The following is a 25112-nucleotide window of genomic DNA, read 5'->3' on the forward strand; positions in this document are numbered from 1 at the left end:
TGTGGACTATATTTGTCCACTCCATCCGGTACCTCCCACACAAAATTTCGGATAAGTTCACTTTAAGACCTGCAATTGAATCACTTTGTTTTTTGTTGGAGCAACTTGCATTCGTTGCCTCAATTACGATGTTAAAAGTTTTTTTTAGGGGCAAGTCCATACTTCTTGAGCAAACAGTCCGAAGAGTGTAAAATCCCCCTATGGCACCATATGTTGTGACTGGAGATCCACTTCCATAACGGTCAATGTTGATCCATTCCTTTTAGTATATCCTCCGCAAAACTTTTGATCTTTAATCCTAAACAACATTTTTGTCGGTTCAAACGCCCAAAATTTTAAAACCCCCTTAAATACATACTTATTTTGGGAAAAAATTGTTTCAATATACACAGGCTGAGGGTATATCTCTGTCGGCAAATGCGACTGATACTTTTTTACTTGTTTTACCTCCGATCTCTCCCAAATACTTAATTTATGGCAAATTATGTACGCGTGACTAATGACATAGCAACAAATTCAACTCCATCGGCGAGAATTGGATTTGAATCAAAGACACTATTTTGTGTGCGCAAACCCATGGATATTTTGTTGTTGTTTAATGCACACCGAATGGTGGTATTGCAAAGTGTGGCCATCAATGATTTAAACTGAAGCGCAAAAATGTTCAACATTTGCTGGAGGTGATACCTGAAAAAATAGACGGCCATAGTCCATCTTGGAACTGGATATAATTTTTTCTTGTGTAACAAAACGATCCTGAACCATTTTGTCAGGATGCATGTAATTGGCGACAAACAAACATAATATCGCTGTTAACAGGACCACAAAGAATGCCTTCCTTCATTGGAAATGTCAAACCCTTAAATTTTACTTAAGGGAACTTTCAAATTTTCTGGTGGAGAACCCAAGGGTATTGTCCCATAAATCTTCTCGTCATTTGTTGTTTGTTTGTTACGAAGTGCCAAGTCTCGGACAAATCGGATACACAATTCGTAACTTATTGTACTCATCAGTCATTTTAGTTGGTGTTTTGAAGGATTGTCTCCACCGTCGACTCCAAATTGTCAGAAAAGAATTTCGTCCAAACATACTTGGGAGGTACCGTTCGGGCTATATCAAAACGTCGACCTATACCGACAAATTTCTGGCAAAAAGTTTTTAGACTCAAAGAAGACTAAATACCAAATTTCCGATATTTCAGTAATTTAATGTGGTTAAAACTTAAAAAAATACAGTAAACCAAGAGGTACGCTTCTAGGGGGGATATAGGAAGACGTGGACCTTTACTGACAATTCTTTTCTGGAACATTTTATAACGCCATGAATGACTAAATAACAAATTTCAGTCATTTCAGTGGGATATTGACTTCACATCTTTCACAATTACGAAAATCGGGAGGAACCTTCCTATGGGGGCTTTATCGAAGTCGGAAAGGGTTTACTTCCAACGTAGACTAAATACCAAGTCTCAGCCATTTCGGTGGGTTGTTGTGGCCACAACCTTCAAAATACCGAAAATCGGGAGGTAGCGTTCTATGGGGGCTATATGAAGGCGTGGACCTATACCGACAAATTTCATATGGAAAGTTTTATACCTCAAATGAGAACTAAATACCAAATTTCAGCAATTTCGGAGGAATATTGATGCCACAACCTTCAAAATACCGGAAATCGGGAGGTACCGTTCTTTGGGGGCTATATGAAGGCGTGCATCTGTACCGACAAATTTCTGGGTAGAAATTTCATACCCCCAACGAAGGCTAAGTACCAAATTTCAGTTATTTTTGTGTGATAATGGAGCTAAAACTTTCAAAGTACCGAAAATCGGGTGGTACCGTTCTATGGGGGCTGTGTTAAGGCGTGGACATGTACCAACAAATTTCTGGGGGAAAGTTTTATACCCCCAACGTAGACTAAATACCAAATTTCAGCCACTTCGGATGAATATTGAGACCACAACCTTCAAAATACCGAAATTTGGGAGGTACTGTTCTATGGGGGCTATATGAAGGCGTGGACCTATACCGAACATTTTAGGGGGGAAAGTTGAATACCCCCAATGAAGACTAAATACTAAGTTTCAGCAATTTCGGAGGAATATTGAGGCCAGGACCTTCAGAATACCGGAAATCGGGAGGTACCGTTCTTTGGGCGCTATATGAAGGCTGGGGGCTGTGTTAAGGCATGTACTTGTACCAACAAATTTCTGAGGGAAAGTTTTATACCCCCATCGAAGACTAAATACCAAATGTCGGATAAGTATTGAGGCAACAACCTTCAAAATACCGAAATTCGGGAGGTACTGTTCTATGGGGGTTATATGAAGGCGTGTACCTATACCGAACATTTTAGGGGGGAAAGTTGAATACTAAATACCAAGTTTCAGCCATTTTAATGGATTATTGTGGCCATAAGCTTCAAAATACCGAAAATCGGGAGGTACCGTTCTATGGGGGCTATACGAAGGCGTGGATCTCTACCGACAAATTTCTGGGGGAAAGTTTCGTACCCCCAACGAAGACTAAATGCCACAGTTCAGCCATTTCGAAGGAATATTGACGCCACAACCTTCAAAATACCGAAAATCGGGGGTACCGTTCTATGGAGGCTATATGAAGGCGTGGACCCATACCAACAAAATTCTAGGAAAAAGTTTTATACCCTCAACGATGGCCAAGTACTAAATTTCAGCCATTTCGGTGGGATAATGAAGCTAAAAGCTTCAAAATACCGAAAATCGGGTGGTACCGTTCTATTGGGGCTATATCAAAACGTGGACCGATATAGCCCATTTGCAGTACCAAACATCCTAGGAGTAATAGAAACTTCTATACCAAATTACAAAGCTCTATCTTAAAAATTGCGAGCTGTATCTTGATTTCAACAGACGGACATGGGTATATCGACTAAGAATTTTACCCTGATCAAGAATATATGTATATACTTTATAGGGTCTATGTGTGAATTAGGGTCTATGTGTGAATATTTCAATGTGTTACAAACGGAATGACAAATTTAATTATACCCTCCATATTATGGTGAAGGGTATAAACAACACAACAGTTATGGAAAATCCCAATAAGGAGGATGTCTGCAAGATGGTACAAAAAGAAGTAAGCGACAGTATCGCAAAACTTACAACGAAAAGGGTGCAGTGGTCAAGGGATCAACGACGAAAGTGTAAGAAGAACCAGGTGCTACTAAACAGAGAACAGCGGCATGCTCCAAAGGAGATCAATAATACTTCGTCCACTTCCTAAGAAGTGGCGAAGAAGATAAGATCTGAGTGTTTCCGCATCTATCAGGGCTATTCCAAAACAAAACCCTGACATGAGAAGAGAAAATCTAACCTCTCGTCACGAAATATTGGGTGTTGATGGGGGTCGCAGATAGAAAGAAGCCTATAGATTTTGGCAATATTATTCATGAATCGGAATGGCCAAAAAACTTCGGCGGGGAATTTATTTTTATGTGAATTTATGATTATGTGAATATTTCCCCGTCTATTAGGAATATTCCCAAACAAAAGCCTGACAATGAGAGGAGAAAATCTCACCTTTACAATGTAAAGAAGGTTGTCATAGATGGTCAAACAACGGAGAATTGTCAATAGTCGCCAATCCTTGTCATTTTGTATTTTTTTATTTCAATGATATGATGCGTCAAGCTATCCCAATATTCCAGTTTTGGACTTATATTGTAATTGCCTGATTTATTGACAATTTCAACATATTAGACGGTGAAAAGCTTATGTAAATATAATAGGTCATTGCGTCCATTTTTTTCTGTTTGTTACACAACAAAAACAACACTATTCTGACATATATGCATACAACTACTGTCAGAAATAATTTTTGCGTTTTTTTTTTCTTCGCGTTTGTTGTGGTTGTCTTTGTTATTCTTGGCCTTTTTGCATCTTTGAAATTTAAATGATTGTGCAAAAATAACAAAAAGAAAGAAAAAACATAAAAAAATAAAAGAATTCTATAGTGGCCTCCTGCTCGCTATAGTTCTTTGTTTGAATTTAATGTAAATTTCAACAAATTTAAAAGTGTCGGTGAGGCAGAATAACAGCCATATTATACACACACTAACGTACACACACAGAAATAAGTTGTGAATGGCAATGCATGGCAACAACAATAATTTAATGCATATTAAAAAAGGTTTTTTATTTCTGTTGCTGATATAAATTGCAATTCAAATGTATGTATATGTGTATTATATACCTTTATCCCAGATAGCATTTAGAAGACTGTTTTTTCAAAAATCACATTGAGGAGTCTTTTTAGAGTCCTTTTGGTGATCAAAAACTGATTAAGTCACTTGTATGATCAGAAAGGGACTCGAAAGTGACTCCCTGTAATGATTAAAAAGAGTTCAATTTAAAATACAACAACAAATGTGTAGCAATCACAAATAAATCATTGAGGTGTTTAAAATGTGACAATTTGTTGTTATTTATTGTCACATTTTGATCATCTGGAAGATTGAAAAATGCTTAATCAAAAAAGGGTCATACAGGTGTTTGAAAAGTGATTATAATTATGTATACTCTGATCATATTTTGAACAGTTAGGTGATTAAAAACTGATTGCTTTGTGTTATTTTTATTTGGTTGTAAATAAAAAAATAAAATTCTCATATACACTTTCTACAAAATTTTGATATAAATGTAACGTATAATATTAAAGGTACAGACAAACACAACACAACAGGTTTTGCCAAGTGAAATGAAGAAGCAGTATACTAACCACCAAGCAACATAAAGGATACTTAAAAGACATAACAAAGCAGAAAAGACTATAAAACAAAGGAAAGAAACAAAGAAGAATAAAAAGAAAATTTTTTTAATTTATTTCGTCTACCAAAAAGGCTCATAAATGACTCCCTAAAGACTCATAAATGATTATAAACATGACTCTAAAAAGACTCGAAAAAGGGTCCCAAATTAATCAACAAAACACCAATAATTGATTGAAATACGACTCGAAAAAGACTCATTTGTGATTTGTTTAGAAGAGTCGCCTGAGGTTACGTTTTCCTCCCGACAAAGGAGTCATTTATGATCAGAAAATGAGCTCATATTCCAGCTTTTTAATCGTGCAGTCGGATCAAAAAAGACTCGAATTTGATTAAAAATTTCAAAAAATGCTGGCTGGGTATGTATGTATGAAAAAAATGCTATACATTAGTGTGTCATGCACTATTTATCATTATATTGCACGATGAATGAATTTCTGAGAGACATTTACCAGCAATACCTGCTCGATCCTCCCCCTTGATTAATCTTTGCAATAATTAGACCTGCCGTCGTCGTCTTTTTTAAGGTCAAAGTCTTTTTGTGTTGCCCGTATTCATGTCGTGACAAATTGTATATATGATCGTGTGTATCTCTAGAGTCGGGGTTAATATAATAATTATTTATTATTGCAACAATTTGCTAATAATTGTGTTGTATGTATATAAAAAATTGTATGCACAATTGTATTTATGTATGACTCTGCGTGTGTGTGTTTTTTAAGAAACATTTTTTTCACGCACGCATTCATATTTAAAAGTAACCGCAAACATATTGTGTACATTGAACTTTAGCAATATACCAAGATACATACAGTGGAACTTCTCTATAACAAAAAAAGTGGTTCTCAGTAAATTTAGTTGGCGCCAGCCAGGTTTTTAAACGGTTTTTAGACATTATCGTAGGAAGTATAGACTTGCCCCGGAAAAAAAATTTGTGCAGTCGTAATAGGGAGCACGTGACAACATCCGCAACAAATTTCAAAACGATGCGAGAACTGATCTAGACCGTGACCTAAAAAAAGTATATTTGATCTAGCGGCTGAGGCAAGTTTTATGCGCTACATGACTATGTGGGGAGGATATTATAAGTTGGGTCTTTGACTCTAAAGTTTGTAGCACATCGAAAAAATGGTCGTATATGAAGGTGGATCTTCATATAGACCAAAACAAGTAAGAAATAATCAGTCAGCTGTGTCGGTAGAGATATACTCTCAGCTTTGGACCTAAAGAAGCAAACACATTACTTCTGGCGTCTATATGGGTTTTTTTGAGTTTTTGGACCAAATTCTCAGGAAGTATGGATTGCCCACGAAAAAAATTGTACCCTCTTAACTAAGACCATATACAACATGTTGCTAAAAATTGAATAACGATACCAGACGAGTCCTTAAACTGCTCTCTTTTCAAACTTTCGGGTACCTCAACGGAAAGGGTGGTCCGATTTAGTCAATATTCGGACTTAAAACGAGTCTGTAAGAAATAATACGATGTACAACGTGTGGACCAACTCGATTTCTCATTTCGAGGGTTATATTACGTACTACCCAATTTAGTTGGTGCCGGCAGGCTTTTTGGAGATTTTGAGCCATAATCTCAGGAAGTATGGAAAAAATATGCGCCGTCGTAACAGGGCCCGCAAGAAGAACTTCAAGAAAAACGATCCGACAGGAGCTGTTAATGCACTTTTCACAAATTGTATGTGGTAGGTACCCTAACTCCCTCGATTTCTCCCTTCGAGGGTTATATCAGGTACTACCCAATTTAGTTGGTGCCGGCAGGAGATTTTGAGCCATTTACACAGGAAATATGAAAAAAGATTGCGCCGTCGTAACAGGGCCCGCAAGAAGAACTTCAAGAAAAAACATCAAAACCATCCGACAGGAGCTGTTAATGCACTTTTCCTAAATTTTATGTGGTAGGTACCCTAAGGACTGGTCCGGTGTAGATCATATTTCAAACTGTTACACGACTGGTTGGAATAATACCATGCGCAAAATTTGGATCAATCAGAAATTCCCTGCGAGAGTTATCTTGTGGATTTTTCCATTTTAGTTCGTGCCGTTAGGGTTTCTTGGAGCATTTAGGCCATTATCTCAAGAAGTATGGACTTGTCCCAGAAAAAAATTGTTCAAAAAGATCCGAGAAGAGCTCTTAAACGTCTCTTTTTTCCGAATTTTGTGAGGTAGGTACCCGACCGATATAATCCATATTCGAACCTATTCTGTCTGGTAGAAATTTTACGATGTGCAATGTATGGACCAAATCGGTTACTGACTTCGAGAGTTATCGTGGGCACCATTTTATCGAAAAGTTTTGAACTTTTGTGGGTGAGGTACCCGAAAAAGTAGACCGATATGACCCATCTTCGAACTTGATCTAAGTTTGGACAATATATTACGAATGCCAAATTTTGGAACGAATATGTAGATCCGTTCGAGAGTCACCGTGTGCTTCAGCCAACCAGACACGCAGACGGACATGGCTAAGAGTACAAAATATCATATGAAAATTGACACCTATATTACAGCACACTTCAATCAGCTGGGTATTGCTGTTACCTTGTATAGTTATACCATGATGGAATCATTTATTTCGGATATTTTTTGGACACCTGCCGATGTCATATTTGTTATTTGACGTTTATTAGTTTTGTTGCTTGGCAACCATACCAACCAGCTGTGATATTTCATTCATTAATTACAGTGAATATACGAGGGCTGCTCGATAACTTTCTAGCCTAACAATGAAAACGCGAATATTTAGCATCTATAAGTAAAAAAGTGTCAGTCGGCTTTGCCGACAGATATATACCCTCACCCAATGTGAAGCGAAACTTGTCCGATCGAATGTATTTAAGGCCTCTTCAGAATTTTGTAGCCCTTTTTGGACATTTGAACTTGCCGACAAAAATGTGGATTAGGAATTAACTGCACTAAGCCACAAATGTTGAACTTTTGTAGGGCAGGTATCCTTAGGGAGGACCGATATGGGTCATTTTAAAAGTTAAACTAAATATTGTGCAATATTCCAAATATCCAAAGTTTGGACCAAATTGGTTGCCCCATTCAAGTGATATCATCCTAGAATTTTAGAGACACTTTTTAAATATTGGGGAGAAGTACCGAAAATTGTGGACCGGTATTGTCCATGAAACTAACTGAATATAATATGACGAAGACCAAATGTTGGACCCAATCGGTTGAACAGTTCGAGAGTTATCGTGCTCTCCGACAGCCACATTTTTTTACACCTTTTGGGCTGTTTTCCTAAAAAATATGGACTTGCCCCTGAAAATACTTTTACCGTCGTAATGGAGGTAGCGAATGCAAATCGCGTCAACAAAAGTCATAGTGATCTGAGAGCATGTCTTAAAGTGAACTTATCCGAAATTTTGTGTGAGAGGTACCAGAAGGAGTAGACAAATATAGTCCATATTCGAACCTGATCTATATCTGGTAGATATTATGAGAATGTGCAAAGTATAGATTACATCGGTCACTCCCAAATTTTGGACCGAATCGACAGATCCGTTCGAGAGTTTTCTTGCGCTCCAACCACTATACAAGGTGTCATAGGGGCTTTTTGTAACTTTCCGGCCATTTTCTCAGGAAGTATGCACTTGCCCCTGATGAAACTTGTACCGTCGTGTGGGGGGAAGTGAATACAAGTTGTTGCAACAAAAATCAAAGCGATTGTAGATCAGGTCCTAAACTGAACTTATCCGAAATTTTGTGTGGGAGGTACCCGAAGGAGTGGGCCGATTGGAACCTTATCTAATTCTCGAAGAAATTTCACGATGTGTAAAGTATGGACCGAATCGGTTACTCCCTTCAAGAGTTATCATGCCCGCAAATTTTCCGAACATTTTGGAACTTTTGTAGGGAAGGTACCGGAAGGAGTGGACCGATATAGGTCATCTTTGAACTTAAACTAAGTTTGGACAAAATATTACGAAAGCCAAAATTTGAACCGAATCGGTTTATCCGTTCGAGAGTTATCGTGCGCACCAGCCAGCCAGACAGACAGACGGACGGACATTGCTAAATCAACTCCAAATTGTCTGAAACACATTTCGTCCAAACATACTTGGGGTCTAAAACCATTATTTCGATGAGGCACATTTTGCCCGTATGAAAGTGTATGATTTTTACACTTTTCCAAACCAAACTGTTGAAGCGCTTTTTCCCAGTCCGATTGAGACACATCCAAAATATGGGTTTTGAACACTTCAATAGCATCATCTGGCGACGAAAATCGTTGACCGCGCCTTTTTTTCTTGATGTGCGGGAATTAAATGAAGTCATTTGGTTCCAAGTCAGGACTGTACGGCGGATGGCCCATCAATTTTACGTTTTGTCCTGTCAAAAAGGTGTTGGTTTGAATCGATGCGTTAGAGCTCGCTTTGTTATGGTGCACAATCTTGTTCGTTTTTCGAATTTCAGAGGAGACTTCAGGCAAACAAATTGTAGCGTACCACTTAGAAGTAACCGTCCTACGTTACCCAATCAACAAATTCATTTTAGCCGACGAAACAGGCGACAATTTGCTTTGAAGTGTTACTTCCATGATCAACTTTCGTTGAATTTGACTCATCTTCGGAGCAGGGCTTTGGAGTCGAGGTAAAAATTGGCCGACTCCGACTCCAGGCCACTTTTTTTCATGACTCCGAAGTCAACTCCGAAAAAGACAAAATTGCAGTAAAAGGATTTCTGAATATGGGAAACCTCTCGATCTGTTAAAGGATTATTTATAGGTAAATAAATGTTTTTACTCTGTGGTTCGTAAACCCAGAATGTGTGTTTTGTATTTGTTTAGATTTCTCTACTTGTCTCCTTCAGTACATTTAAACTGTTTACAGAGAGATATGTATGTATGGCATACATTGGCATTGTATGCCAATATAAGGAAGGGCCTCCCCTGTGCTCTTTATTCACGCTCACAACCTATACATTGATGTATGCACTTAACTAGAAGAGTTACCACTGATCTATCAAATAACAAGTAAGAAAAGACTTAAGTTCGGCCGGGCCGAACTTTTTATACCCTCCACCACAAATTTCAGCCATTTCGGTGGATTAATGTGACCACAACCTTCAAAAAACCGAAATCCGTTCTATGGGGGCTATATGACGGCGTGGACCAATACTTAAAAATTTCTGGGGAAAAGTTTTATAAGCCTAAAGAAGACTAAATACCAAATTTCAGCCATCTCGGTGTGATAATGAGGCTAAAACCTTCAAAATATCGAAAATCGGGAGATATCGTATTATGGGGGCTATATCAACACGTGGACCTATATAAAAATTTTATAGTAGAAATGTTTCTTAGTCTCTGAAAACACAAATACAAAGTTACAACCGACACTTTGGTCAAATGGGTCGGATACATTCAAAATATATTAAAATGACGTGTACTATAAAGGGGGCCTTATGTGGGGGCTATACCAAAACGTGGACCTATATAACCCAACTTTGGTAGGAATGTTTTCTGGCCTCTGAAGACACAAAGTACCAAATTACAACCAATTCCGCGGTCAAATGGGTCTAATACATTCAAAATATACTAAAATGACGCGTACTTTATATGGGGCCTTATATGGGGGCTATACCAAAACGTGGACCTATATAACTCAACTTTGGTAGGAATGTTTTTTGGCCTCTGGAGACACAAAGTACCAAATTACAACCAATTCGGTGGTAAAATGGGACAAATATCTTAAAAATTCCTTAAAACGACGACGCGTCACGCGTCATTTTGTATGGGGGCTATACGAAAGCGTGGACCTACATAGCCCGCTTTCAATACCAAAAGTCCTACGTAAATATAACATATTTCCCCAAAGTTTCATCAACCTACGTCAATCCGTTCGGACGCTAGAGTGATTTCCACAGACGGACAGACGGACGGACATGGCTATATCGATGTAGAATTGCACGCTGATCAAGAATATATATACTTTGTGGGGTCTACAATGATTATTTCGAGTAGTTACAAACGTAGTGACAAACTTAATATACCCCCATCCTATGGTGGAGGGTATAAAAACGTCAAAATACCGGAATTCGGGCGGTACCGCTTATGGGGGCTATAATAAAACGTGGACCTATGTCCATAATTTTTGGTGGGGAAGTTTCTTGCTCACTGGGAACCCTAAATGTCAAATTATAGCTAATTCAGTCTGAAAATGTGACTAAAAAATATCTGAAATCGGTCTGTACCGTTATATGGGGGCTATACCGAACCGTGGACCGATATAGCCCATCTTCGAACTTGATCTAAGTTCAGACCAAAAACACATGAGTTCGAAATGTCAGCCCTGTAGCTCAACTCATTCGGAAGATAGGCTGATTACAATAGACGGACGGGCTATGATGCGAAAAATGATCGGACGAAAGTCAATTTTTGACTGGAGGCAATATCGCATAATCGATTATCTTGTGATCGATTTTCGATTTTGCCAATAGAATAGATAGTTTTATGATAGCTACAAAATCATCTGTGCAAAGGATCAAAAGAAAAGTCGAAAATCGACGCATAATCGATTATAAACGATTTTATGCGATTATCAAACAGGATAGGATAACTGAAATAATAGCCAGATCAAAAAATCGCATTTTTAGTTTTAGGCCAAAATCGAAAAATCGATTATTGTTTTTCCTTACTTAACCCTAGACGAAAATGTTTAGGTTAAAAACTTTCAAACTTTAAAAAAAAAAAAAACAAATGCCACCTGTGTTGCCTAGGCCACAAAATTATCGAACAGCAATCGTACACTGAAAAAGGCCTATCCAGAATAAATAGAAATGCAGTTCTTTTGTTTGAATGTTTACTTTTTGTTTTTTTTTTATAATATTTTATATTTTTTAAAGTTTAAATAGTGGTGCGTATGATAATTATTACCTAGAAAAATCATAATAATTATCATACGCACCACTATTTGAACTTTAAAAAATACGAAACATTATTTGAAACCAAAAAATTTAAAGACAAAAATTATGCTATTTCATCCCTTTTTAACCGGTTTTACTTTATTATTTTTTTTTTCATTTTCAAAAGCTCTCTTATTTCTTTTTTGTAGTATTAAATGCCTATCTATATTGTTTGATATCTTCAAAGCAACGAACCCCTGAATAAGTTCCATGTAGCACAGTGTAATAAGAATGTCTCTTTTTGCTTGAAACAAATTATTTACGTATGTATTTTCCCTGTAAATTTGACAGTGTAAAATTCTCTGATACTCTTTGAAAGTTTCCATATTTCATGGCTCTTTATTCTATGCCCAAAGTTAGTTGTTGGCATCTAAGTTTTGTTTTTGCAAATTCATTGCGGCAAAAAAAAAAACAACTGAACTGGACTTTGATATCTTTCTCTCGTATTGTACTTAACTAGTATTTGATTAAACAAATAAATATTTACTTATGGATGGAAGAGGTGTGTGAATGTATTATTTCTATTTTTTGTTTGTTTATCAATTGCGTGGCATTAGCCAGTTCCAGTATTCAAACCCCTCAATCTTTCACACCTCTACTAGACTTGATGTATGGCCAGAGGTACATAGCCACATAATTTCAAATGTTCATTTGTTTGTTTCAATATCTTGGGCGCTTTAATTGCTGTACTTGTATTTCGAGTGTTAGATTCTTTTTTTGTGTTAATTTATGCATTTAAATATGTTTGTTTGTATGTACCACCCCTTTAAAATGTGATAACCAAATGCAGTTCATTTGCATTTTTTGTTGTTGTTGATTATTTGTTTACTATCGGCTAATGGGTGCATTCGTTTTAGTTATTTTTCCTGTTCCTTTTTATTTCCCTTCTTTTCTTACTTTATGTACTTATTGTTCTTCTTCTTCTATTATTTGATTGAGTAACGTTGCCGTTCGTTGTTGTCGTTCCGATGGCCATTATGACTGTAGCATTCGTTTGCGGTGTTTCCCCAGCAACAGCAACAACATCTGTTGCTTATTTTGCCATTACATGTTTAGTACTATCTGTCATATGGCTGTACCCATACCTGCACTGACAGATGTTTTCTTATCGCCGAGAGAGATAGAGAGAGGCAATGCTAAAATAGAAATTAAAGCATTTGCCAAACTTTATTGGCCAATTTATTAAAGGGAAAATTTTGGGTAGGTTTTTATATTATTTTCTTTTATTTTTCCTGTAAAAATACACGTGTTTTGCTCTCATTTAGGGTAATCATATAAAATAAAAGAGCGAAGAGAGGTCTACATAAAATCTCAAATGCCGGTTTACACAGAATGATAGGGTTAGACAATTTCTGAGTTACAATGGAGGTGTGGATGTAGGGTTTTTTCCCAAAGATTGATTTTAACTCAACCAACAAATGGTGTAATAGGAATAATTTTGCACTTGTTTCCATGAAGCAATTAAAGTAAAATTTTCTATTAGTCATCATAAAAAGAAACTAAGTATGTGTATTTTAATTAATTTCTCTTGCGAGTTGAGTTTGAAGACCAGAGACAGCCGATGATAAACACAATAACATAATTTTGGCTGGGCAAATCCATATTTCCTTAGATTATGGTCCAAAAGCTAAAAAAAACCTGTCGTCACCAACAAAATGGGGCAAAAGGTGGCCCACCTTGAAAAAATTATCCCCTCCAAAAAATAAAATTAATGAAAAAAAGTTTAAAAACTGTCAAACACTGTTGTTAACGGTTTAATGCCATTAGGGTCACCTCTCGGTTCGGATCGAAATTTATATGTAGGTAGTCCTTGGTACCCAGATCACAATGGATATTATGATAAACCCATAAACCCCTAAAAATGTACCCTGAACACTTTCAAAACTTCTTTTGTAACCTAAAAAAATGATATTTAAAAATTAGGCATGTGTTCATGAAGTTGGTGCCATCTTTAGCTGGGAAACGAATAGACCCAATCATTATAGGTACAAAAATATACCTTACATAAGGGCTTATGAGGAACATACAAATTTCATTTAAACGAGGGACTATTTTTATACCCTCCACCATAGGATGGGGGTATATTAAGTTTGTCACTACGTTTGTAACTACTCGAAATAATTATTGTAGACCCCACAAAGTATATATATTCTTGATCAGCGTGCAATTCTTCATCGATATAGCCATGTCCGTCCGTCTGTCTGTCCGTCTGTGGAAATCACTCTAGCGTCCGAACGGATTGACGTAGGTTGATGAAATTTTGGGAAAATATGTTATATTTACGTAGGACTTTTGGTATTGAAAGCGGGCTATGTAGGTCCACGCTTTCGTATAGCCCCCATACAAAATGACCCGTGACGCGTCGTCTTTTTAAGGAATTTTTAAGATATTTGGCCCATTTTACCACCGAATTGGTTGTAATTTGGTACTTTGTGTCTCCAGAGGCCAAAAAATATTCCTACCAAAGTTGGGTTATATAGGTCCACGTTTTGGTATAGTCCCCATATAAGGCCCCATATAAAGTACGCGTCATTTTAATATATTTTGAATGTATTAGACTCATTTGACAACAGAATTGGTTGTAATTTGGTATTTTGTGTCTCCAGAGGCCAGAAAACATTCCTACCAAAGTTGCGTTATATAGGTCCACGTTTTGGTATAGCCCCCCATATAAGACCCCTTATAAAGTACGCGTCATTTTAATAGATTTTGAATGTATTAGACCCATTTGACCAAAGAATCGGTTGTAACTTTGTATTTTGTGTTTCCAGAGGCTAAGAAACATTTCTACCATAAAATGTTTATATTGGTCCACGTGTTGATATAGCCCCCATAATACAATATCTCCCGATTTTCGATATTTTGAACGTTTTAGCCTCATTATCACACCGATATGGCTGAAATTTGGTTTTAGTCTTCTTTAGGCGTATAAAACTTTCCCCCAGAAATTTGTAGGTATAGCTCCACACCATCATATAGCCCCCATAGAACGGTACCTTCCGAATTTCGGTATTTTGAAGGTTGTGGCCACATTAATCCACCGAAATGGCTGAAATTTGTGGTGGAGGGTATAAAAAGTTCGGCCCGACCGAACTTAACGCTTTTCTTACTTGTTATTTTTCTTATCTATGAACATTGCTGTTTCAGAATCAGTAAAATCTTCCCATGTGTAAGCGGTTTTCATCAAAAGTTAGTTAAGGCGCACTGAGCATGATATTGTTTTATAAGAGGCGATACAGTGCATTGTTTCAATTTAAACTTCTATATCTCAAAAACGGTAAAACCTACGAAAATATCATAAAGGTCAATCTTGTGGAGAATTTTCACAGCTACAACATTTTGCTTAGGCCCATTTACATAGGTCTCGCGGTTTCCAAGCAAAATCGTGAAAACCTAAAGAACCCCTCCGGCGATTTTTTTGTTTCTTGAGATTTCTCATCTATGAGTATTGTAGTTTCAGAATCTGCAAAAACTTCCCAGGTGTAAGCACCTTCCATTTAAATTTGGTTAAGGCACACCGTGGTGAAGTTTTATAGTTCCTCTCGGATCGTATTGATTTTTTTTCAGCAGGTTGTTCTTGCTCCCCCATGTTCGACAGTACATTTTTTATAAACTTAACTACGAAGATGGGTCACATCGGTCCACTCCTCCCGGTACCTCCCACACAAAAGTTAAAAATTTTTCGCTTTTTTTCACTCCAAAATTCGGAAAAAATCAAACAATATTTCTTAATTTTTTTAGCAGGTTGTCCTTGCTCCCCCTTGTTCGAGGCAGTACATTTTTTTCGGGACAAGTCCATACTTCCTGAGATAATGACCTAAAAGCTCCTTGAAACCTTGACGGCACCAATTAAAATGACAAATCCACAAGATAACTCTCCCAAGAGTTTTTGATTGGTATTATTTCATCTAGTCATATATCAGGTTGAAATATGGAGTATATCGCTCCACTGCTTTGGGTGCCTCCCACACAAAATTTGGGAAAAGAACAGTTTAACAGCTCGTCTCGGATCATATCGAAATTTTTTTCAAAAAGTTCTTCTTGCGGGCCCTGTTACGACGGCACAATTTTTTGGGGGTAAATCCATATTTTTCGAGATAATGGTGCAATACCTCCAAAAAGGCTACCGGCACCAACTAAAATGGGTGGTATGTAAGATAACCCTCGAAGGGAGAAACCAATTTGTTCCAAACGTTATACATTGTATTATATCTTACAGCCTCGAATTATGTGCGAATACTGACTACATCGGACCACCCACAATAAAGTTTGGAAAGAGTGCAGTTTAAGGACTCGTCTGGAATAGTTCATATATTTTTGGCAACATGTTGTGTATGCGATCCTATTTAAAGCGGTACAATTTTTTTCGGGTGCAAATCCTGACTTCCTGAGAAATTGTCCCAAAAACTCAAAAAAAAAACCCTCAGAAGTATTCGGCTATGTTCTGCGACACACTTCACCTTTCACTTCACGCCTCAAGCATTTTATTGACCCCATTTTTCGAGTATTTTATGGACGGTGTACTCTTCTTTTTAAAAACCCTAATGAATCTTAGCCTCAAGAAATTCTGAAAAATAGAGTAAATGGGGTGAAAAAAAATGCTTGAGGCGTGAAGTGAGAGGTGAAGTGTGGCTCAGAACATACCCGATTGTGTTTGCTTCTTTTCTTTTTTAGGTCCAAGGCTAAGTAAGGGTATATCTCAGTCGGCACAGCTGACTGCTACTTTCTTAATTGTTTTATTGAAATATTAGTCACATTTAAGAAAATTAGCTCATAAAAACTCATATATATTTTTTTAATTTTTGCATAAATTTTATGCAAATGTGGGTGGCATGCATAAAATATACAATATTATGCAAGACTTTCCTGAGTAATCCATGTATGCGTAATGCTTTTTATACCTAATAATATAGGTATATAGATAAACTTGTAGCGACCAATAATTAAAAATAAAAAATATAAATACTTCGATAATCTTAACTAAAAATAGATACAACGCTAAAACTAAAAATAATATTAGCAGCGCTAGAAAAAGAATTGTGACACACTGTATTTCCCGACTGTCGCCATGGTGCAATGGTTATCATGCCCATTCTTGCACACTAAATGCTGGAGTTTGAATCCCAAGCAAGTTAACATTATATTTTTCCGCCCTGGTTAAACAATGGCCAAATTTTCAATGCAAACTTACCTCTGGCTTTGAAAAAATTTCGCATTTCACAATTTAAAAGTATACAAAAAATTACTAGAATATAATACTCTGTTTATATTATAGCTTTTTGTCGGGTTAACCTTCTTTATGAGAACTTATTTGATGTGTACGTAGTAGCATGTTTATATTATAGCTTTTTGCAGGGTTATCCTTCTTTATAAGGATTTAATTGACATATACGCAATGGAATTGACATTTGAAACACAGTGGGTTTATTAAATCCTGTTATATGTAAACGTACTATAAGTCCATATTTACATTAGGCAATATCCTTGCGGCAATTGTCAGTTTTCGGTAAGAGAGGGTGTTATAAAGGGTTTGGTAAATAAAGGGTTACCACATGCCTCTCCTCTCCTTCAAACTGACAATTGACGCAAGGAAAATTGCCTAATGTAAATATGGACTAATGAAATTGACATTTGAAACCCAGTGGTTTATTAAATCCGATTATATGTAAACGTCCTATAAATGTTTTAATCTTCCAAAACAATTTAACAAAATTTATTTGTATTTTCTAACAATAAAACAATTCCAATCAATTTAATATTATTTGATGTAAACTTTTCAGACATACTGTGGCAATCAGCTGTTTTTGGCACATAACACAGCTAAAGAGCAACAACAGCACAGCGGCGGCGGCAGCACATGACATGAATCAATTAAAACCGGATGGAACAACAACGAAACAACAATCAATCATTTGATGAAAATGTTTATTTTTAATTAACTGGAAATTATAACACTTTTATAATAATCAAATATAAATTTTTGCAAACAAATCACTTTTTAAAAAGACACCACAAATCCCCCAGTTTTTAAAGGGGAGATTTTCTCTTACACAAACACCGAACAGGCAAATGTTATGTCAACAACAAACGATTGTTCCAGAGAGAGGGAGAGTGAAAGCAATGAATAAAAAATCAATCAAGTGTCACTTATTTGTTTAATTAACACTATAATTTACCTTATTCCATCAACTTTTTAAAGGAACACCAAAAATCCACAAGAATTAACAGAGAATTTTCCAAATTATAGACACCAAAATACAAATTCTTTACAAAGGTTATCTGAGCTTGCCTTTGTTTTAATTTTTATTATTTTTTTGGTGGTTGGTTGGTTGATTGGCTTGGCTTTGTTGGGCTGATAATTTAATTTGACGATTTCTCTTCTTCTTTGTTATCTGTAGTTTTATGTTTTTTTTTTTTTTTTAATTTTCTAGATTGTGTTCTTTTTCACAGATTTGTTTTGAAAAACTAGTGAGTTTCAGTTTTTTTGTTTATTATATTTCACAGTTTTACTTTAATTTACATGATGGAGGTTTTTTGTTGTTTTACTTTTCAAAGACTCACTCTATTTCACAAGATTTGATAATTTTTTTCTTTAGATTCCTTATAAAAACTTGTTTTTTCCTCAAATTGTCGTTTAAAATTTCGTTTATTTAAATTTTAAATGTTTCAAAATAAAAATTCTTTATTTTCTAGTATTAATTTAATTTGAATTCTATTTAATGTTGTTTGTTATCTGTCTGCAATTCTTTCAATTTCTGCTTCTATAGCAGCTGTTGTTAAAAAATTGTTCTTTTTCTTTCTTTCGTTTTTGTAGTTGCTCCGACAAGTGCGATTATTATACTGAAAACTTGCGTTTTGTCGACCTCGAATATTATAGAAGACAATCAGACAATCTTCGTGAACGAGGAGCGAGCACAGTTCGCTTGCTCACTCACAAACAAAACAGAAATACAGCAGACCAAGTCAAGCGGCGTAACCAGTCTGCTGCGGTGACGGCCCCAACAACAATGTTCTTCCCCCCAGTATAAAAGACGTTGAATAATGACAACAACTACTACACTGGCAAATTGTTAATTAAATTATGGTGGAAAGAGAGTGGCAACAATTGCTGCATATTCAAGGAAAGAGTAACGAATGTGACTGCGCGTTCAGTGTGGGAGTAAGAAAAGGGGAGACTTGTTTTGCATAAGCTTTTAATTTTGTTTCAGGAGGGGCTCTCTTTCGTTCCTACTAGCCACAGCAGTAATGCTAACTTTTTAAATGTGATAAAAACCGCACATTTTTTAAAGGGTTTAGAAGTTATTTTTATACCATCAGCCTTTGGGATAAAGAGGGTATTTACACTTTGATACGACCAAAAGTGTGCCTCATCGAAATAATGGTTTTAGACCCCAAGTATGTTTGTACGATATCCGTTTCAGACAATTTTGAGTAGATCTAGCTATGTCCGTCCGTCTGTCTGGCTGGTGCGCACGACAACTCTCGAACGGATCAATCGATTCGGTTCAAATTTGGGTATCGAAATATTTTGCCCAGATTCGATTTAAGTTCAAAGATGGGCCATATAGGTCCACTCCTTCAGGTACCTCCCCCACAAATGTTCAAAAATTACCGCAAAACTTGTGCGCACGATAACTCTTGTAGGGAATAACCGATTTGGTCCATACTTTGCACATCGTGTAATTTCTACCAAACTTAGATGAGGTTCCAATATGGACTCAATCGGTCCACTCCTTCGGGTACCTCCCACACAAATTTTCGGAAAAGTTCAGTTTAGGACCTGGTCTCGAATCGCTTTGATTTTTGTTTACGCAAGTTGTATTCGCTGTCCTCTATACGACGCTGTAAGTTTCATTAGGGGCAAGTCCATACTTCCTGAGAAAATAGCCTGAAAGTTACAAAAAAAAACCCTATGACACCGTGTGTAGTGGTTGGAGCGCAAGATAACTCTCGAACGGATCTGCCGATTCGGTCCAAAATTTGGCTTTCGCAATATTTTGTCCAAACTTAGTTCAAGTTCAAAGATGGATTATATCGGTCCACTCCTTCCGGTACCTCCCCCACAAATGTTCAAATGTTAAAACTTGTGCGCACGATAACTCTTGAAGGGAGTAACCGATTTGGTCCACATTATGAAATTTCTACAAGACTTAGCTGAGGTTCCAATATGGACTCAATCGGTAAACTCCTTCGAGTACCTTCCACACAAAATTTCGGAAAAGTTCAGTTTAGGACCTGCTCTCGAATCGCCTTGGTTTTTGTGGTAACATATTGTATTCACTGTCCCCTATACGAAGGTAAAAGTTTCCTCAGGGGCAAGTCCATACTTCCTAAAAAAATAGCCTGAAAGTTGAAAAACAAACCCTATGACACCATGTTTATGGGTGGAAGCGCAATATAATTCTCGAACGGAAATGCCGATTCCGGCCTAAATTTGACCTTCGTAATATTGTTTCCAAATTTAATTTAAGTTCGTAGATAAGACATATCGGTCCACTCCTTCAGGTATCTACCCCACAAAAGTTCAAAAATATTCGGAAAAATTGTGCGCACGATAACTCTTGATAAAAGTGACCGATTTGGTCCATACTTTACACATTCTCGTAATATCTACCGGATATAGATCAGGTTCGAATATGAACTATATTTGTCCACTCCATCCCGTTCCTCCCACACAAAATTTTGGATACATTCACTTTAAGACCTGCTATTGAATCACTTTGATTTTTGTTGAAGCAACCTACATTCGCTGCCTCAATTACGATGGTAAAAGTTGTTTCAGGGGCAAGTCCATACTTCTTGAGAAAACAGCCCGAAGGTCTATGTCGGTCCATTCCTTTAAATACCTTTTCCGCAAAATTTGTGAACTTTAATGCTAATCAACATTTTTGTCGGTTCATACGATCAAAATTTTGAAACCCCCTAAATACGTAAGTATTTGTGAAAAAAGTGTTTCATTTTGCACAGGTTGAGGGCATATCTCTGTCGGCAAAGCCGACTGATACTTTTTTACTAGTTGTGGTTAAAAAAGGCTTTTGTTGTTTAGGGCCTACTCTCGGATCGGGTTGAAATTTGTACCATAGGTAATCCTTGATACTCAGATCGCAACGATATACAGTTTTTTTCTGTCGGAAGTACATACTTCCCGAGTTATTGATCTTGACTTTTGTAAATGTGTTTAACGCCATTATGTTGCTTTTACCATACGTAATACCCAATTATCTCCCAAACGCGATGGAATTTGATCAAACAAAATACACGTATTGAAGCGAAATAAATAAGCGAATAATATTGCCTTTGCCACCATAATAAAATCGTTAATACAGAAGGCGCTGGAATGTATTTTCTTTCTCCTGAAACATTTATGAAATGGGACTTACGACGTTTTCCGACGAGGCAGACGATATGTAGTTTTCTTTTTTTTTTTTATTTGGATATACATAGAATGACTTTCTGAGTCAATTTATGCATGCCCGTCCGTCCAACAGGTGACCGCTAGAGTTCTTCTATAGGCAACAGAAGACTCTGTAAGGTAATCCATAGACAGCAAAATACCTTTTTGAGATCATCTATAGGCAAATAAAGACATCTTGAGGTTTTCTATGGGTAACAGAAGACCTCTTGTGGTCTTCTATAGGTAACAGAAGACTTCTGGATGTTTTCTATGGGCAATGGAAATTTCTTTTGGTGTTTTATATGCAACGGAGACCTCTTGAGGACTTCCATAGGCAACAGAAGACCCTTTGAAGTATTCTGTAAGCAACGGAAGAACTTTTCAGGGTTTCTATAGGTAACAGAAGACTTCATGTGGTCTTCTATAGATAAGAGAAGACTTCTCGAGGTCTCGAGGATGTTTTCTATGGGCAACGGAAATTTATTGAGGTGTTTTATATGCAATGGAGACCTCTTGAGGACTTCCATAGGCAACAGAAGACCCTTTGAAGTATTCTGTAAGCAACGGAAGAACCCTTGAGGGTTTCTATAGGTAACAGAAGACTTCCTGTGGTCTTCTATAGATAAGAGAAGATTTCTTGAGGTCTTCTATTGTCCACTGAAGACCTCTTGAGGTTGCTATAGGAAACAGAAAACTTTCTACAGGCCAAAGAAGATTTCTGGAGATCTTCTATAGGCAACAGAAGATTTCTTGTGTTATTTTACAAAAAAAAAAGACCATGCAAGGTCTTTAATACATGGAGAACCTCTTGAGGTCTTCTATAGGCCATGGAAGAACTTTTGAGGTATTTTTTGTAGACAATAAAATACCTGTAGAGGTCATCTGTAGACAACAGAAGACCCCCTGAGATTTTTAAGAGCAACATATGACCTCATGAGGTTTTCTATGGGCAACAGAAGACCTCTTCAGGTCTTCTACAGACAAGAAGAGAGTTTGCAAATTTACAAATTATATAAAAATCGGTTCAGATTTGGATATATCTCCCATATATATTTCGCCCGATTTCATACATTTAAAGCACCAAACACTCATTTTTGATGAAATTTGGAAAATTTGGCGCAACCTTGTCTAGAACAATTTTCTCCAAGTTATATTAAAGTCGTGGTGGTGTAGGGCAGGGCTGCTCATTTCTTCACGTTAGCGTAAATTGAGAGTAAGCATCAGTCGTTGTTTGGCCTGCAACGGAGAAACACATCTTCAATGTGAGCACCCATGGTGTAGGGTATCATATAGTCGGCCCCGCCTGACTTTGATCCTTCCCTTACTGGTTTTTAATAAAAGAGATCACACTAATCTATTTTCGGATTTTTGTTGTTAAAAGTGACCGTCTAGGAAACACTCTTTTTATTAAAGCGGTTTGCGGTGTTCGTTCTAACTCGAAAACAAATGGTCCGATCACCGGTAGGGTTATTTAAAGCTCAAGCCCCGACATGTGTCTAAAATTTCGGAATTTTTTGTGAGAGTTACCCAAAGGAATTGACCGATATATGTAGTTAATATTTGAACCTGTAGGCATATTCGGTAACTTTTATCGATTGAAAAGTTGTTAAAATTTCTTTTGTTTTTACAAATGCAAAACAAACAAAAGAAATTGTTGTAAAATAAACAATGAGTAAAGTTGTTAAAAAGTTACAGAATAGGCCTACTGATCTATGTCTGGTAGAAATATAACGATTTGAAATGTATGGACCTAATCGGTTAAATCCTTCGAGAGTTATCATGCAGCAAAGTTTGGACTTTTGTGGGAGATATGGCCCAACTTCAAACTTGATCTAAGTTTTGAAAACTATTACTATGGCTAAAGTTTGGACCGAATCGGTTGATTCGTTCGAGAGTTGTCATGCACTCCAGCCAGATAGACAGACAATGCTAAACAGACTCCAAATTGTCTAAAACGGATTTCTGCCAAAAATACTTGGAGTCTAAACCAGTGTTGCCGAATTTGACGATTTATCGTCATTTTGACGATTTTTTGGCCTAAAATTGAAAAATGACGATTTGACGATTTTATGGTACAAAATGACGATTTTTCAATCCCGAATTGCATGAAATAAAACATGATAACTATATTTTGACCAGAATTTCACGAAAGTCTTTAAGGAAATCAATATTCCAAACTCGGTTTCATGAGCTATTTTAATGTTTTTAAACAATTTCGAGACGGAATGGCTTTATTTAGGCACATACATATCTGGAATAGAGGTATTTTCATAGTTTTTGCCTCATCTTGGATTTACATCAGCTAAACATTTTCATGTAGGACTGTAAATGAATGAAAATCTTCCTTTAAAATTTTTCGTGATATAATACTTCCGACCCATGTCCTCTTTAATGAGAGTTTTTGTTGATTTTCGACTGCCCATCAACCAAATGTACGTGTACCGACAAACGTGGACGGTCACACTGTCAAGCAAGCGAAGTTTGAGGGAACAATTTCTTGATACTTTGAACGCGATTTTTTCGAAATGGTATTTTTGAAGTCGGTTCCAACGATAGCTCGAAACCGAATTGACCGATCTTCACATGGTTTGGTGAGCTTATTAAATAAATAAAAGACTGCCCTTAAGCGAGACAGTTTTTAAAAAATTTGCCAGATTTTTTGACAAAAAAAGTCAATTTTTTTTTTGTTAAAATCAAAATTTTGACTTTGACTGTTAAATTTTTTTATAAAAAAGTTTGTTTAAAATTCTGTTTCGCCTTAAGGTAAGATTAATAGGTTCTTAAAATGCTTACACACATGTGCGATAATCGACCCATTCGTTTTCGAGTCATCGTTGGCATCGCAAAACGCTTTTATAAAAAAGGGTTTCGCAGATAGCCATTTACCACAAGACTTTGCAATATTTTTCAACAACAAAAATACCAAAAGTAGTATAAGATGTGCTCTTTCTTTCTTGATGAACGAACTTTAAAACAAAAAAATGGTAGTTTCTTTGAAAACAATTCAAGAAAATGAGTTTTTGTGGTCTGCCCAACTAGGGACAACCCTTTAAGTGAGATTGGGTTATATTTATTGCTGTGGGTTGTATATTTTATGTTGTCGGTCTAATTGACAAACCTATCGGCTAAAAAATTGCATTAAACGGTAACCAAACCTAGTTTTGGATCATGACGACGATTTTTTGACGATTTTCCAAATTTTGTTGACGATTTTTTGACGATTTCCGACCAAAAACTGTCGGCAACGCTGGTCTAAACCCATTATTCCGATAAATCATCATCAAAATACTGAAAATCGGCAGGTACCGTTATATGGGGGCTATATCCACACCTGGACCCAGTTCCACAATTTTGGTGGAAAAGTTGTGTGACCACTAGGAACCTTAAGTACCAAGTTTAAGCTAAGTTAGTAGGAAAATGTGGCTTAAATCCTCAAAATGCCGAAAATTGGGAGGTACCGCTATAAGGGGGCTATACGAAAACATTACCCGATATTTTTCATATTCATCCAAAAATGATGCCACAGGATCTTCTGGTCAAATACAAAGTTGCTTATATTTAGCAATTAGAAAAAGAACGATTTGCAGAAAAGCGGTAGAGGCCGGCTTATTTTGTCCACGACCAGCAAAAAACCCATTCTTATCGACAAAAAAATGAAAACGACGCCCGACTTGAACTAGCCAAGACCCATCTGAACTGTAGTGTCCAAAAATGGAGGACTGTGCTGTTCTCTGATAAATCTAAGTTTAATTTAAAGGATTCAGATGGCATAATGCGTGGACCAAATGGTCAACGGTTAAATCCTAAATATTGCGAAGACGCTGTAAAACATGAAGGCTAAACATAATGGTCTGGGTTATTTTTTTTCGGTGCAAGGGATTGGGAAGGATTGATCATAAAATTAATGGAATTATGGATCGTTTCAGGAATCATAACGTATTAAAAGGCGTGATGTTGCCTTATGCCGAAGAAGAGATGCCACTTAG

General features: G+C 36.7%; 1 protein-coding gene across 10 annotated transcripts in view; it reads right to left on the minus strand.

Moving 5' to 3' along the window:
• Nucleotides 1-25112, minus strand: part of Lpin (phosphatidate phosphatase LPIN) — a 166964-nt gene that overhangs the window by 45683 nt on the left and 96169 nt on the right. For 3 of the 10 annotated variants that reach the window (XM_073957568.1, XM_073957564.1, XM_073957559.1), the window contains exon 1: nt 17909-18784. The exons of 6 other annotated variants lie outside the window; for them this stretch is intronic. The gene's annotated coding sequence lies outside the window, so the exon portion shown is untranslated. Of the gene's footprint in view, nt 1-17908; nt 18809-25112 lie in introns of those variants that run through there. One more of the 10 variants, XM_073957566.1, reaches the window with a different exon arrangement.

Source organism: Musca autumnalis, unplaced genomic scaffold, assembly GCF_047663935.1.
Source record: "Musca autumnalis isolate F117 unplaced genomic scaffold, ASM4766393v1 scaffold_5, whole genome shotgun sequence".
NCBI lineage: Eukaryota > Metazoa > Arthropoda > Insecta > Diptera > Muscidae > Musca > Musca autumnalis.